Source organism: Lygodium microphyllum, chromosome 21, assembly GCF_053477565.2.
Source record: "Lygodium microphyllum isolate KBCC chromosome 21, Lygodium_microphyllum_v1.1.10, whole genome shotgun sequence".
Classification (NCBI taxonomy): domain Eukaryota; kingdom Viridiplantae; phylum Streptophyta; class Polypodiopsida; order Schizaeales; family Lygodiaceae; genus Lygodium; species Lygodium microphyllum.
In genome coordinates, this window is record NC_141155.1 from 126,697,157 (window position 1) to 126,714,443 (window position 17,287).

The following is a 17,287-nucleotide window of genomic DNA, read 5'->3' on the forward strand; positions in this document are numbered from 1 at the left end:
ATCTCGTTAGACCATGCCACCCCTGATAACTACAGTTGTACGTAAATTCAATAATATAAATATTAAAATTAAATATAACTATTAATATATTAACATTATTGATTATGTATTAATCATTAATCAAATATTATTATGTAAATTATAACATGGATTAGGTAAGTCTTTACAACCCTTGCAATAAACTTGAACTTGAAGAAATGTTTCTACAAGGGTGCTATCATAATGCTTCCTTCATATCCCCAGCATGAGCAAAAGGTTCAAAAAGCAACAAAGGAAAAGCAATGGAAGACAAGGTAAACAATTTTGTAAGGGCCATGCATTTAGTTGCAAGGCCCAGTGAGTATGAAGGTGCCAAAGACACGAGTGTGTGGACTTATACAGTGTCAAAAGTTTTTAGGGAAACTCCTCAGAAGGGTGCATATATAGAACAGCTTGTAGAGACCCTCGCACTAGCCATGATGGAGAGCTAGTTGGCCAAGTTCCAAGAACATGCACCATGAGGTGGCACTATCAACAATTTACAAAGTACTCAAACTTTGCCCCATGGGACCCACTCCATGTGTTTCAATCCTATGAATTCTCATGAAAAGCCCATTGAAGAAGTAGAGCATGCTCGATGCCAAGAAGAAAAGATGTAGAAGGAGATGAAGGGAAACACGACCACGTGACACCACATTGTGTTGGAGCTACAATTAGCTCAGATATGTAGAATAAGAACCACTTACTAGTGAAATTAACCCAAGGCAGCATGAGTACAACACTTCGTATATGCACTAAGATGGCCCCCAACATCAAGCAACAAACGGTGATTGTGCCAAAACTAAAGGATGTGACTTTTTAATCTGAAAAGTTGAAGCCTCCAACATCGATCCCGATGACAAAGAACTTATACCATCGGCCTATCTCAAGTTTAGACTAGTGACAAAACATGAGCACACCACAAATGTTCTCATTGACAAAGGAGAGGGCAACAATGTCCTTGCCCATGATGCATGGACTAAGATCACCTAGTTAGAGCTTGTACCCACAAATCCTATTATCCATCCTTACAGAGGATCCCCATATTCCTTCCTAAGTAAATGAAGAATTCTTACCATCATTGAGATTGAAAGCCTACTAACCATGTTTTGTGTGCTACCCAATCATAAAAATCAAGGGAAGGAAGACCTACATGGACAATCTTTCAAATATATAACCAAGTGTGACATTGATTACAAAACATTTCAAATACTCTTAGCACTAGATAATTAGCTTTCAACTTGAGAAATCTTACCTATTCCCAAGGGAAGCCCAAGGGACTGAGCCTTGAGATAAATCTAAAGTTTAGCAAGGGAAGCGAGGAGGTCTTAGTAGAGTTGCTCAAGGCACAAGAAGAGAAGAAAGAACCACTTAACATCCCCTGAGTATAGATATAACAGCCATAAGGAGAGAGGTGATATCTAGGACAATCACAACCAAACACAAACAAGCTCCAACAAGGTAACAAGGGTGACCCAAAGTATACAATAGCAAATATTTATAGGGAGTTAGGATAAAAAGCAATGATTCCCAAAACTCTCTTGCATGCTTGAGGGTACTATATAGGAAACTAGTGGTTATAGTTTCCAAAACTACCCATCACTAGACCAACTCCATTGACTAATGCTCTACCAATGCTAAAGCTCCAACGTGCTTGTGATGGAAGAGATCTAGACTTAGATCCTAGGCTAAAAGCCAAACCAACACTGAACCACAGCTAGCCAAGTTAGCTAGGGAAAAATGAATTCTTACCTATCAAAATAAGACTTCAAAATTGACTACACACAAAGTGCCATCAAATCAAGAAGCTCTACTGCCAACTCACAAGGGAGCCTAATTGTGCCTAAGAAACCATCTCCAAAGTGGAAAGAGACTTAGACAATTGTGGCATCTAAGCAATACTAGTTTGCCTCTAAAAAGAGCACTACATCCCCTAGTTGGAAGGAAAGGCATGGAACCTACAACTTTCTATATACTAACTCATTGCTAATGACCTAAGCTCCAAGGGAATCATCGTTTCAAAAAAAAGGGCCAAAATTATTGCAAGCTAGTAATGTTATGGTTGCTAGTTTGATTGAATGGTGCAAGTCTCTTAAGTCCAAGCCTTTCATCACCTAAGAAGGAATAAAAACATAGTAGCAACAACCTTATGTCGCCACCCCAAATAAGAAAACAAATCCTAAGAGGAATAAAATAGTAAAGGTCCAACAATGGGAAGTAGAAATTGCTATCAAAACCAATCCCAAACCCTTTGAATCAAATAATACTTTCAATTAGCCCATGGATATGAGCAAATAGTCATTCTTGGCTATTGGCATGGCCAAGCACACAAAAGATGTGCCTCCAAATTACACTAATTTGTTGTGGAATCAAAATAGCAATAGCCCCCAAATTTTTTGCTAGTATAGAAGAATGTGATAACTCTTATGCCATCATCTATTTGTCAACAATAGCTCATCCATGTGCTACAACCCACAACCCCATTCTTGTGCAAGTTTTATCTAACCAAAAGAGACTATCAATCGAGTAATACCAATGACCATATGTTCTTCCATGACTTTGTCACCACCAACACCATATACCAACAAACACACATCCCTCATCAACAAATACCACTACTCCTCCAAGTTCAATAGCCTAACATTTTGAGCATTCCACGCCTTCAATGCATGCTAGAAGCATGCTACTTATGATGATGAGTGCCATGGGATAAGCACTTGTCTAGGAGGGGGATAATGTTACCCATAAATGTGAAGAAGAATGCCACAATGACGAAAAAGGATGCAAGTCAAGTGGGAGTGCAATATGTAGGGTCAAGTCCGAAAGGATTACGTTTTTCAAACTAATTCTTATAATTCTAAGCACTGCCATCCACAATTGCAACATCAATGTATTTATTTATGGTTGTAGTCTTATTTTTGTAATATTAATCTGAGAGTTTCGTGCAAATTATAAAGTATATTGGAGTAGATAGAAAGACTTGTAGTTGTATAGAATTGTAGGCATTAGTCATCTATTCCCTTACTACATCAATCTAGTTAATATAAGATGTGTATATGTGTTTGAAGGGGATTGGTTATGAGCCTAAAAAATGGGAAGGGCATCCCAGTTTTTTGGGGGAACCCTAAATCCAAAACAACGAATAAAAGCTAAAAAATAAATGAAACAACTCATTTTGATGTGAGCAAACTTGAGAGTCTCCCTTATTCTTATTAATTCCATCCATTTTCTTATGCAAAATGTGAGAACAAGGAAGAGTGTGAGCGAGGAACTTGGTAGAGTGCAATTATCCACCTTTCTTGCCATTGTTATCTTCTTTCTATCCATGTTGAGAGGGTTGAGAGTGAAGTTGTGTGTGAAGGAGTGGAGAGTGTAAGAAAGTGAGGAACTAGAAGTGGAGAATCATTCTCCTTATTCTTCTCCTATAGCTTCTCTTTCGTGGAGCAAGTTGGCAGTGAAGGAGCTATGGGACTGGATCAAGGGAGTGCCACTTGGATCTTGAGGCCATCTTTAGAGCCTTTGAGAATGCATGGAGGTAAGAAGGTGAGCATACTACAAGGCTTTAGTCATGTGCTTTCGTGCTTGCTTGGGTTAGTGAAAGGAGACTCGATGACAATGAGAATGGAGTGTGGGTTGAGTCCATGAGTGTTGAAGCTCTTGAAATAATAGGAGTTCCATCCAAGTCTTGCATGTCATGTGTCTAGTTTGATATTTGTAGATGCAAATGATGCATTTCTAAGAGAGAAAATAGAGATTAAGCAGTCTAGGACTATGCCAAAATGGCATTTTTATCCTTGAGCCATCTCAAAAAGGACCTTTACACTTTCCAAAGTCAATCTTTTGGATTCTTGACCCCTTGTACACGTTACACAATACAACTCAAGACCAACTAGCCTGGGCAAGGGTCTTTATATTGTTATTCCACTTAGAAAAGACACAGCCTTGTCTCAAGTATTTCAAATCAAGGTGTTAGATTTCCTCGAGTAAGTATCCTTTTGTGCCAAAATTATAATTGCATAGATTTAACCCTATGAAAGAAGTAATCGTCTATAATCTTAAGCTCTTGCTAACTTAGCACGAAGTTCCAGTAACTTAGTGTACAAAAGTATCTATAAAAACAATCTTCAACCCAATTTTTGTGCAATTGGTTGAGATTTAGGAATCTAAGTGCCTTGTGATATCTTATCAATCCACGGCTTTAGACATTTAGCATATCAGGAGGCTCAAAGCCTTGTTTATGCCACTATTGAGTTGAGTTTTGACATATGTGATGTATTAGTCATAGGGTATCTTGAGCCTTATTTCCATTTTCTATGACCTTAAAGAAAGACATTGAATTAAGCTCAACAACTCCTTGCAATCTATAGTGAGCACTCTAATGGCACTTCTTGTTTGACTTGACTCCGAAAGGGAACTACTTCTTACAACTTCCAATGACTTGAGATACTAGCAAAAGGAGTACATTGAACTACCTCAAACACATTCAGTTTATCTAGCCATCTCTTATGCTCATGATGTGTAAAAGGAGTTTTAAATCATTGCACAACATCATTTGCAACAATCACAAGAAACATAAATAGACTATAAGCAACAATCTTAATATTACAAGATATTACAAGATAAGCAACAATCTTAATATTACAATATATTTTAATTCATTTTCACTAGTATATTTTCTAGCTTCACACACATCTACTATTATACCTTTAAATGGAGCTAAATCCAAGGACAAACCTTAAAATAGCAACATTAATGTGTAATGTACAAGATTTTGGATTTCTTTTTTATTGGTGTTGTAAGCTTGGATAAACCTTAAGATGCCAACATTAATATGCAATGTGAGATATCTTAAATAATTTTGCTATTGGTGTGGTAAGCTTAGTCATGTATAAGCCATTGTCATGTTAAGCTATTAACTACTAAGGCTACCATTGCTGAATTTCATCACATTAAGGAGCTATTAGATGTTGCACCAAAATGGATGATAGATTCTTTACAACAAGAGGTAGTTATCAAAGAGAAGCCATTGTCAAGTATTCCTATTCTTACATGCTTTACTTTGCATGAAACACGCTCTCAAATATTTAAAAGCAAGTATTTTGCATGATGACGGAAGTTCACATGATTTCATTTTGGAAAAATAGGTTAGAAAGTTGTATAAAGTAAAAGTTGGATTTAAAGGCATTTATTGTAATGGAACATGGGAAAAAAAGGGGCTAGAAATCACCATGGATTTATATAAAGAAAAACCAAATTTCTTAGTGCACTATTGCAGTGTTTTGATGCCGTTCTAGTATGCCTTTCGTGTACCAATATAACCCTGACATTGATTATTATACATACACCCCCCCTTACTTTTGAGTATCAATGGCAAATCATAACTCTAATGAGTGATTCCAAACTTGAAATGTTCCCTCTAATCAAACATACTTAGGTCAAAAGAGCACTCTATAAGCATCCCCTTACTCTTGATAATCAAGGGCAAACCATAACTTAACCAGTGATGGCAAACTTGAAATGTTTGCTCTAATCAAACATACTTAGGCCAAAAGAACACTCCATAAATAAAATAGTGCACTAATGAGTTATGTTTTCGAAGTAGAATTACCTAACTCACCCACTCTTACTCATGCACATAAATGCATTCTGGATTTATACAAATATTGTTTTATTGAAGACCATCTCCACACTTGCCATTATCTCAAGGAAACATTGATCACAAGATAAAACTCTTTCTTAGTGTTTCTCCTTCTATAAACATAATCAACAAAAAGAAATTTCATTGATAGGTTACCAGACTTCTTGATAAAGGCCTAATCCAACTTAGTTCATCTCCTTTTGGTTCACATATGCTTTTATTGGAAAAGGGGAAAAAAAAAGTCAAATTTTGTGAATAGATTTATTGGATAAAATAAAAGAAGCTAAAATCTTAAGTAATATTGATATTAAGTCTAGAAAAGAATGGACTCTAGAAATATAATTAAGATTGCATTTAGGACACAATTTGGACATTATGAATGTATTTTCTCATTGGTCTTACTAGTACACCTACTACTTTTACATGTGTAATGGATAAACTCTTTCTTGATTGCTTACATAAGTTGATATATTTTTAAATGGCATTTTGGTATTTAATAGATAAAAAATTGGCATAAAGAATAGCTTGATATCGTTTTCCATTTACTGCATTGCAACCACTTGTATGAAACCTACTAAAAGTTTATTCTTTCAAACCCAAATAAAATACATTGGTAATATTGTGTCAAATGATGGAATTATAGTTGACCCAAAAAAAGTTTGAACTATTGATGAGTGGCTTACCCTTAAAAATGTTCATGGAGTTTGCTCACTTGGTTTAGTTGGTTTTATCATAAATTTGTAAGAACTCCTCACTTACGGCTCCTCTTAACCATTCTTTTACATACACTATTTTTAGATAGGGAGTTAGGCAACAAAAAACTTTTGATGTATTAAAATCTCTTTTGACTCATGCATCAGTCCTTTCTTCTCAATTGTGTTTGATGCTTGTATATCCAGTATAGATACTATCCTCATGTAAAATGACCATGTTATTGCTTGTGAACATAGAAAACTTAAATCATCTAAAAAAATTTATAACACTTATGACAAATAACTTCTAGTTGTAGCTCATATATTAGATATTTGGCAACATTATCCAATGGGTTCAAAACTCCTTATAAAACCTTGTTCAACAAGCTATCAATATTTAGTCTTACAGTCATACATATAGTGAATTCCCTGATGTAAAATTCAATCGTTGGATTCAATGATTCCTACATATGCTTCAAATCATGATTTTGTTAATGTATGGAATAGGTTACAAGATATAAACACCACTTATTTTGACTACTACACTCATGAAAATGGATTTTGTACTATCAAAATAAATTGTATGTGAGTGTACCATTTAAAAGCATAGAAATTAATAAAATCCACGCACTTGCATATGTGGGACATAAAGGCATTCAATCAATGATAATTGTATAATTAATATCAATAAAATCTATCACTAGTTTACACATGACATCTACTCATAATGACATATTCTAGATGATTTAGTAAACAAACCTATTTTGTTCATCGTAAACAGACATTGACTGCACCAAAGCTGCTAAGATATTCATTAAGACTATTTTTCCTTGTTATGGCTTTTCTAAAGTCATCATTTTAGACCATGATGGCCACTTTTGCAATCATTTTTGGGTTGCACTGTTTCAAAGCTTAGGATCCAAGACGGACTTTACTTTTGCCTTCTATCTAGAGGCAATGGTGAAAATAAAGTGGCCAAGAGAGGTGACCTTCTTCAATCTTATATTATTGATTGTTTGACCAATTAGGATCATTTACCTATCCTAAATTTGCCTAGAATAATACTTCACATTTAGCTACCTACTAGTCTAATGCCTTTTATGATAGTGTATGGTAATAAATTGTCTATCCCTATGTCTAGCATAACTAATAATGTACCAACAAAAGCTACCTTAGCTACTAATCATTCAAATTTTATTATATGGTCACAAAAATAATAATAATCTCCATTTAGACACACTACTCAAGCTAATAGGAAGTGAATGCCTATGAGATTCAATGAATATTTTTATACATTTATGCATTGGAAATACAAGATTGAAATCTATTGAAAGGCAAAGTTATAGCATTGATGCTTTGTTGGATAGGTCAACTACATATTTCATTGATCTAACCAACAAAGATAAGGTTGCAATTATCTTGATTATCACCCACGCAGACACAATCAATGAGTAACATTTTTATTGCGCCATAAGAACATCGCTAAAACAATAGGTATTTATATTTACTCATAATTTTATATGCCATATGTTTACCATATGTTATGTCATTTGTAATTTATTATAATGAATAGAGGGAGTAGAGAGTAGATGTGGGTTTGAGTGTCGTCTAGTAGAGAGTAGATGGGTTCAAGAGTTCATTTAAATGATTTTGTAAATGATGCTAGAAACTATTTTCTACACACGAGTAGATGATTGAATTGATGCATGGTTTCATGCATTTGTAAACATAGCATGGACACTTGCATATGAACATGCTATAATCTATCAATTAGTTCATATTTTTTTTCTTCCTCTCAATTTATCAGTTGAGTTTAGGGCTACCAAGGTATTGGAGTTCATATCCAAGTTGGTATGGGAACAAGGGGAGGAAATAAATAGACAATACAATTGTAGCATGGATTCTTTATTGGATAGGACAACCACATATTTTATTCACTTGTTCAACAAAGTCCAAGCTACAATTATCATGATCATCACCCATATCGATACAACCAATGAGCAACAATATTATTGTGCCACAAAAATATCAATATAGTAAGAGATATCCATAAATTGTCTATAATTTGCTATGTAATATGTAATGCCATTTGTTATGTAAGAGACTGCAATCAACTTCTTATAGTAATCTTTGGCTCTTTTCCATAGGCATTATGCACAACTTAAGACTAGCATTAAAATTCATAATTGAAGTTATAATCAATACCTTAGAACACAAGACTTCAATAAATTATTCATTAGATAGAGCCAGAGAATAGAATCTTAAATAAACCATAACAAAAGAGATACTTTGAACTTTTAATACTCAAATACTTTTGGAGTTTTCACTAAAGTTTTGGGTGTAGCCCATCAAATTTTACAATTGGCATGCCTAGACAGGATGCTATGAAAAAGAAAGGTGGTAATTCCTCTGCGCCAATCCTTTCTAGAGGATCATTATCTAAACATTTTCAACGAAAAACTTGAGATCTTCTTTACAAAATTGGGGTTTGTGTCAAGGCTAGGAGGTAAATGATTGAATATATAATTGATTGAATTATATATCCTATGAGCAAATTGAGCCACAACTCTAGATGACCTTTGTTCTAGTATTTAGCCTTTCAATACTAAGAACCAAACCAAGAGGGGCAATAATGCCTAGATGTTTATATGCAATACAAGTGGCTTTCTATAGTGCTACCATTTTTGCACACATTCGATGTTCACTTATCTTTATGCATTTACATGTATAAACTTTATTAGGAAATGCTTTGTCATTGATTTTGATTTTATAGAGAAAAGCAAACCTCCCCTCTTCTAGATGTGGCTCAGCCAAAAAAGTGATAATTAAAGGACCATAAGATGCACGATATGGAAGCATCCTATGCCTCCTTGGGTCTTTACACTACTCACTCTCACATCTATATTTGTTGGTTGTTTGCTATTTGGCTCCAAAAGTTCATATGTGTTTGCATGTTGTGCTCTTTGCTTTACAAGCACTTTGCCTTTGTACATTTGTACAAATTGATGCACTAATTGCATCCTCTCTTCAAATTGTGATTTTTGTAAGAAGGTTGGGGGAAATGTCATTGTCAACATTGTAATTTGACCCATAATATACCTAATCTCCAACAAGAAATCTTTGGATGTATAGAATGCAATGCCAACCTATCGGAGAAAAAATATCCAAAATACACTTTTGCCCATGGATTACCAAGTCAAGAGTAAACTACTCATGGACTCCATTGTCATTGTCGTCATTATCAAAAAGAGTGCAAAGTTGATTCTTGTTGCAATCATATAAGTATTGATAAACAACTTCACTCATGCATATTCTATGCACCTTGGAAATTGTAGTCTCTCCACTTGCCATATCAGTAAAAGTTTTTTTTTAAAAGCTTGGTAAGATTAAATATGCAAGCCTAGATATGCATAAAAGTTTTGACAAACTCAAAATGTGCACCATATCAAATGACATATATAAGCATTTGTAAAGTGAGCTATATGACTAAGACTCAAATCAAATTAAAGCAATGATGAATTTCGATAAGTTGTATTGTACGTATGAGTATGAATCTCTAACACAACTTATACAAGTAACTCTAAAATGTACTTATGCATCTGGAGTGTGAGGCAAGATCTTGACACACATAGAGTCGATTTTATTCTAACGTTTGTGTAATTCTATTTTGGGGTGGCACGCAAACCTTAATACATAGAAGGATGGAGCCATGTCAACATATCCACTAGTAAGAATAAAGGAAAATCTTAAGCTTAGAATGCAAATGTAAGTATTAACCACTAATATAACACAAGTACAATCACTACATCTTGATTTTTGTCCATGTAGTGTGAGGTGAGCCTCAACATATTGATTTTATTACCCAGTTATACTATCGAAGTATGAGTACAAATCTCATGTGCTACTAATGGCAATGACTAAGTGTTTTACTTGTACAAGGATCACAAAGTTTTTATTCATTCATGGAGTGTGAGGTAAGGCTCTACTATATGCAGAAATGAAAGATTTATTATTGAAACTTACTATCACAATAGTATGTGCATCTCAAAAAGTGATAAATAGAAAATTCAAACAAATCATATGTTTGAAAGTTGTGTTGTGAGTGTCAATGCAAGCCTCAAAACACAACAAAATACAACTTGCTAATCCTAATAACCCATCTTTAGAGTGTAAGACAAGCCTCTAATATATACAAAAATGGGAATTAAAATTTTAAAAATATTTGAAGTGTGAAACTAAGCTCTAAAGAAAAAAAAGTATTTAACCATTTGAAATATATTTAAAACTTGAAAAAATAAAAAATAAAAATGTAAAAATAATTATTAAAACAATTATATGTGATGTGGTATTTGAAGTTCATTGTGAGCTAAGAGTAAGAGAGGTAATAGGAGTCAACTAGTTTTTTTATCTAATGATTTTTTATTGAATAACTTTGGGTTGAAAGCTTTTCAATTGAAAATATTGTTACTTGAGTATACATGACTATTAATTAAAACCCTAGATAATGACTTACTATCTATAACAAACCATTATTTAAGTCAAATAATGCTATTTAGCTCCCATCAACGTTAACACTTATGTGTCTAAGACAAGGTGCTCAAGGCAATGTTCATGCCAATAGGGGATGGACAAACTTGGAGTGCTCGATATACAACATTTGCAAGTACAATGGCAATAGATAATCTTCAAGCCATAAGAGGTACTATCCAATGTGTTATTGCTATTTGGGCCTTAGCTAACATGAATGCTCTTATAGTAAGATGAAAATCGACGTATCATATTGTAAACATTGATGTGCACTCAATTGATAAGGGGAACCCTGACTATCATGTAGAATTGAGATACTAAGTGTTAGTAGGGTAGAGTGACTTTGTGCTTGACTATATTGGTTTGGATTGCTCAATAAATTGAGAAGTTTTCTCACATAAATAGTACGAAGCCTCAAGCAAGGACTCCCAAACCTCAACTTAAGTGAAGGGTCTCAAACCTCTTAATTACTTGAGTCCTCTTTTTCTTTCAAACGATTCATTAAAGGACTCCTGACCTTAGCTATAGCGACAATGTTAATAGACAAAGCAACCTAGGGGATCTATCCCAATTCCTCTACTCAACTACCCAACAAAGCAAAATCCCTTCCAATATTGCCTCAAATTGCACAACATCAAGTATGTATTTAGAAACTAACTACTTGTCATTTCTAACTCAACATCATGTCATCTCATGACTCTTTTAACTACCTTAAATATGATCTCATATAAATTCCAAGTTCCATATAATAACTCCACGAGAGTTGAATTATACAACAAAATAGGATTGGTGAGTTGGTTTTTACCATGCACTACAAGGATATGGAGACATAACGACGGCGCTTTTCGACACAAATTAGCGGCGTTGTTATTGTGATACAAACAGTGACAGTACTCAGATGAAAAAACACGGGCCGAAACTTGAGCGTGTTATTTTGCGCGAACAAACGAAAGAGAGAGCGAACTCCATCTTGCATTTGAGAGGGAGAGGGAGAGAAAGAGAGAAAGAGGGAGAAGAAAAGCTTCTCACCGCCGTTGCCACCGTTTGCGAAGAAGAGGAGGAAGTGTATGGGGGCAAAAAGGAGCTGCCGAATCCATCCTCGAGCCTTTGTGGTGAGTGCATTGTTCCCTCTTGCTTTGTTTTTGTTTTTTCTCATTTTCTTTTACTTGTTTTTGTTAAAAATGATGTGTATTGAGAGAGAAAGAGAGGAAATGAGAGAGGGAGAGAAAGAGAGAAAAGGAAAGAAGGAACAAGAGAGAGAGAGGGAGAAAACATTAAACATTATAGGGAAAGAGAGAAAGAGAGGGAGAGGGAGGAAGGGAGGGAGAGAGAGAGAGGGAGGAAGAGGTTGTTGTTATTGTTGTTGTTGTTTTATTTCTTCTTTTCTTTTCTTCTTGTTTGTTGTTGTTGTGGTAGTGGTAGTGGTAGTTGTTGTTGTTGAATTTCTTCTTTTCTTGTTTGTTGTTGTTGTGGTAGTCGTGGTCGTAGTTGTGATTATTGTAGTAGTAATAGTAGTTTTCTTGTTTGTTGTTGTTGTAGTAGTAGTAGTTTTTTTTATTTTCTTGTTTGTTGTTGTTGTTGTTGTAGTGGTAGTAGTAGTAGTTTTTTCTTATTTTCTTGTTTGTAGTAGTAGTAATAGTAGTTGTTGTTGTTGTTTTTTCTTCTTTTCTTGTTTATTGTAATGGTAGTGGTAGTGGTAGTGGTAGAGAGAGATATATATATATGTTTTCTTAAAGGAAATGAGAGAGGGAGAGGAAGAGAAAAAGAAAGAAGGAACGAGAGAGAGGGAATAAACATACAACATAATAAAGAAAGAGAAAAAGAGAGAGAGATGGAAGGAGAGAAGAGAATGAATGGATAAAAACAAAGAGAGAGTGGTGATGAGGTCCGGTGCAATACCACGAGACGAGAAACGATATATGTTAATTTGTGGGTGGGTGGAGACTTTACATACGTTAATTTTGTTGAGTTACAAGAGAAGAAATCCCTTCTCAAATAATTTAAGAAAGAGAAAAAGAATGATAACAAAAACAAATTGTTTGTCATAACGTAGACTAAATGGAAAACAATGAAGGTTGTGACGTTCAAGATCGGGAGGCGTATCTTAATCAGCATGTCCCATGTCCTTGCTCTCAATGTAAGCTGGCAATTAGATGAAAATATTGATTGTTTATAGAACACGTACGACGCTTCGGCGAGTTTCAATTTGAGATCATTGATCAGACGATCTCAAATTTTGAGCAAACGGTAGGAAAAGTGTATATCAATCATGCATTGTATTCGCAAGCTAATTGAATACCATATACAAAAGCATTGGGTGTGGCTAGCAAATTTTCTATCTAGGGAGGTGACGTCTCGTCCCAAGGAGGAGTGCACCCTTTGTGGCCAGTTAGAAGAGTTCATGGGAGTGCAATGGATGGAGTGCCTGATCCAATCCACCACTTGGAAGGTATTACCCAATCTATGTCGTCAATGCCAAAGGAGACATGCAGCCTTCCAGACTTACCTATAATCTTGGAGCCTGAGATGGAGGCAATGATCAATGTATTGATACCCATGGATGTCGAGACTTCTGATCTACTTAGAGAGGAAGCATCCATACCATTATATGATGGGTGCCAACTATCTCGCGTGAAGACACTACTTGCACTCCTAAGTATGCAAGCAAAATATGGGTGGAGCGATGCGAGTGTGACCGAGTTGTTCAGGTACCTTATACGTACACTTCGTTGATTTCTTTTCGATACTATCATTAAAAAATTTTGTGCTTTTTCAAGGTGTTTTATGAATTTTTTTCAGATTATTGAAATATCATATATTACCACTTGCAAATACCATGCTTGAGTCTCGTGATGATGCGTGACATGTTTTACAAAAGCTTGGCATGGACTATAACATCATCTATGCATGTATCAACGATTGCGTACTGTTTCGAGAAGAATACGAGAGTATGGAGACATGTCCAAAGTGTGGTGCTCACATGTATCGACAGGACTTGTAAGGGTAAACCATCTCTCAAAAAGTTATTAGACACTTTTCGCTTATCCCCCATATAAACCACATGTTTCGTACGTCCGGCATGGCGAGCTTGACAACGTGGCATGCACTAAATAGGTCCACAGATGGAGCTCAACAAATATCAGTGAATTCACGCGCATGCAGCCACATTGACTCTACCTTTGCAGGCTTTGTCTGAGAGCCAAGGAATCTTCGACTCGGTCTTGCTATGGATGGCATGAACCCATTCGGTCTGCACTCAACTTCTTACAGTGTGTGGCCTATGTCCTTGTCAACTACAATATCCCTCCATGGCTTTCTACAAAGAAAGGACATCTCATTCTTAGCTTGCTTGTTCCCGGCCGCTACAAAGTCATAAATATGGACGTGTATCTTCGTCCATTAGTCGATGAGCTTAAGATTTTGTGGAAGGAGGGGGTCACCGTGCAAGATATGAGCAAACGCGATGGTCGACGGTCCACCAATATTCAAACCATTATCATGTGGACCATGAATGACTTTTCGAGATTTAGAGAGTGCTCAGGTAAGTAGGCTTCTGTTCTCGTTGGTAATATCCATCATAGCTCGTTCAAGTTTGTATTCACTGGATAGAGGTGTTCAGACAGGTCTGGTTACCTCAGGTTATCATGTTTGTCCATTGTGTGGGCCATAGTTAGACTCCCGAATGTCACAAACCATGAAGAATATGGTATATCAAGGACACGTTGCTTTCTTGCCATAGGGTCATAAACTCAGGGAAGGTTTGAATACCCAAAGCTTGTACGAGCTGAAAATGGTCCACACAGAGTCACATCCAAACGAAATGCGACGGTTCTCAGCTTTCTACGAGTTGTCATATTGGACCCACTTACAGATCAACCACTTGTTGAATCCCACGCATATTTTCAAGAACGTGGGTAGCTTGCTATGGGACCACATCACATGAAAGAGAGACACTATAGGGGCACAAATTGATTTGAAGGAGGTAGGCAAGATGGAGGCGCTTTGGCCGCAGTCCGAGTGCTAATGGTCACTTGTAGCTACCTTGCACTCCTTGGAATTTGTCCACTAAAGAAGAGTGCATTGTGAAGCAAATAGTCAAGTCTATCCACACTCCGACGGGTATGATGCGTTCTCTCAGGTCCGCGTTTTCTAAAGACGACCAATTATCAGGGCTAAAATCCCATGATTTGCATAAGATACGTCAGGTTTGTACTACGAATGGATTGTAAGTGGCCTACATATTTTGCTATTTGGAGTGTAGTTGTTGTTCATAATGCTTCCTCATTTGTGGTAGTTTGTACTATCAAACATGATTGCAAGATGCCTTGCTCTAGAAATATGCGCGGTGATTTACAGGTTGTTAACTTTAGTGCAATGGATCTCACAAAAGGAGATTAAGGCATCCTCTATTGAATCCACAAGGCTTGTAGATGAAGTGGAGATTGTTGGACCTATCCATACGTGGTGGATGTTCTTCTTGGAGCACTTCATGAAAACCTTGAAAGGTTTTGTGCGACAACGAGCTCGGCTAGAAGGTAGCATGGTTGAAGGTTGGTTGGTGTCTGAGGCGTTATTGCATATTTCACAATGGCTACCAACGGTGGATTCACACAACAGTACACTATGGTCGCTAGAGGATGATGATAGACTGACCGGAGATGTGATGGTTGGAAATAGGGTAGAAAAAAGAATGGATGTTGCAATGGAGGAGGAAGTGAATTGCTTTCGTATGTTGCACCATGTCTCTATAGAGACGTGGCTCCCTAGGTACTAGCAAGCTAGGAAAGATCGAGAGGAAACGCGATCTGAATTTTGACGTAGTATGCGCCATCGATCAATTTGATATCCCGAGGGCATGGAGGAGATGCCGCGGTTTATGTCAACACGATGGTTGCATGGAGCTTTGACGGCAGCGTCTTGCGAAGGGGCGGAGGTCTCAACCGAGGAGTGAAAATTCTCAAGGGGATGTAGTCCAAAGGTGATGGCATGTTTAGGGTTTGTCGTATCTATATTTTATATGCCACAACTAATTGAGTGTTTCAATGTACAATACAAAATATATAGTACGGCATGGTTGCGTTGTCATAGCGCATAGGGTTGAAGGTCACCACAGGGATTTGGCAAGATAAGAATGTATGGGGGTTCAAGAGCTTAGACTTTGGAGATGGTAGAGATAAGAGAAGGGTTGAAGGTTTCAAGCCAAGTTCTTGAAGATAAGAGACAGGGGGGTGTAGGTAGATTCAAGGAGAGGAGTAAACGAAAGAAAAGGGGTTCGAAGAGATTGAAGATGTAGAAGAATACTCCCAAAAAGAATTAGAAAATATAGAAGAATACTAACAGAGATGAAGCTTGTCAGTTTCTTTCAGTATTATGAGAAAATATAACTCTAATAGACAAAAAAGTGTATAAAATAATACATTTCTCTATGGTGCTCAGATTGCCAATCTAATGCTTTCAATGGCTCCGAAAGGGGGGTTAAATACTAGGACACTTGACCAGAATCCTGCCAGATCACTCCTTCTTCATCTCCCACTTTCGGAGTGCTATTCACTGCCTGAAAATAGCGATCGCGCATTGCGCGATTTCGCTAATCTCTTTTTTTACATAAAATCCTTTCAAATTGGCTAAAAGCTACATGCTTTCTTTTACATGTCCTCCTAATCTAGAAGTTATCTATAGTTTTATAGATTTTTACAAGAGACAATATCTAGAATATAAAAATTTGACTAAAAACTTGTCCCAAAAAATCTAATATTTTGAACCCATGGACACTAATAATAATACCTAAAGTGGCATTTGCTCTCTAAATCTAAAAGGAAGCCACACTCTAGATTTTTTTACACGGTGTGCGTATAGCGGCACGACATCCATCCCCTCCTAACCTGCACATCCTTTGGCATGTGCCAAAGTCTTACGGATTTGTAGTGTCAGAAGAAGTATATTTTGCCATGTCAATGTCTTCATCTTCTGCCTCTTCTTCTTCCTCTATGTCTTCATGCTCTTAAATTATATTCAAGTCTTCTAGCTCATATGTTGAACTTTCTCTTCATTTGAAAAGCTTGATTCTTTTTCCAGCTATGGATATCTTTGTTCTTGTTCCATCCAATTCAGCCAATGAATATGTGGCATTGTCATGAACGACCTTTACCACATATGGATCAAACCAACGCTTCACCATCTTCCTAGAAGCATTGTCATGAACGACCTTTACCACAACTGGATTCACCTTTCCTACAATATGCTTTAATTAGGGGTTGAGAGACTTAATATATGCAATGAAGAGAAGATGAACCAAGGCCTTCCTCTTCTGGCCCTCCGAAACGGGTAACTAGAAGAACGCCTGAACAACCAAAGCTTGCTGAAAATATAATGCCAGATCAAGAGATGGAAGATGTGCCACAAACAAAGAAGA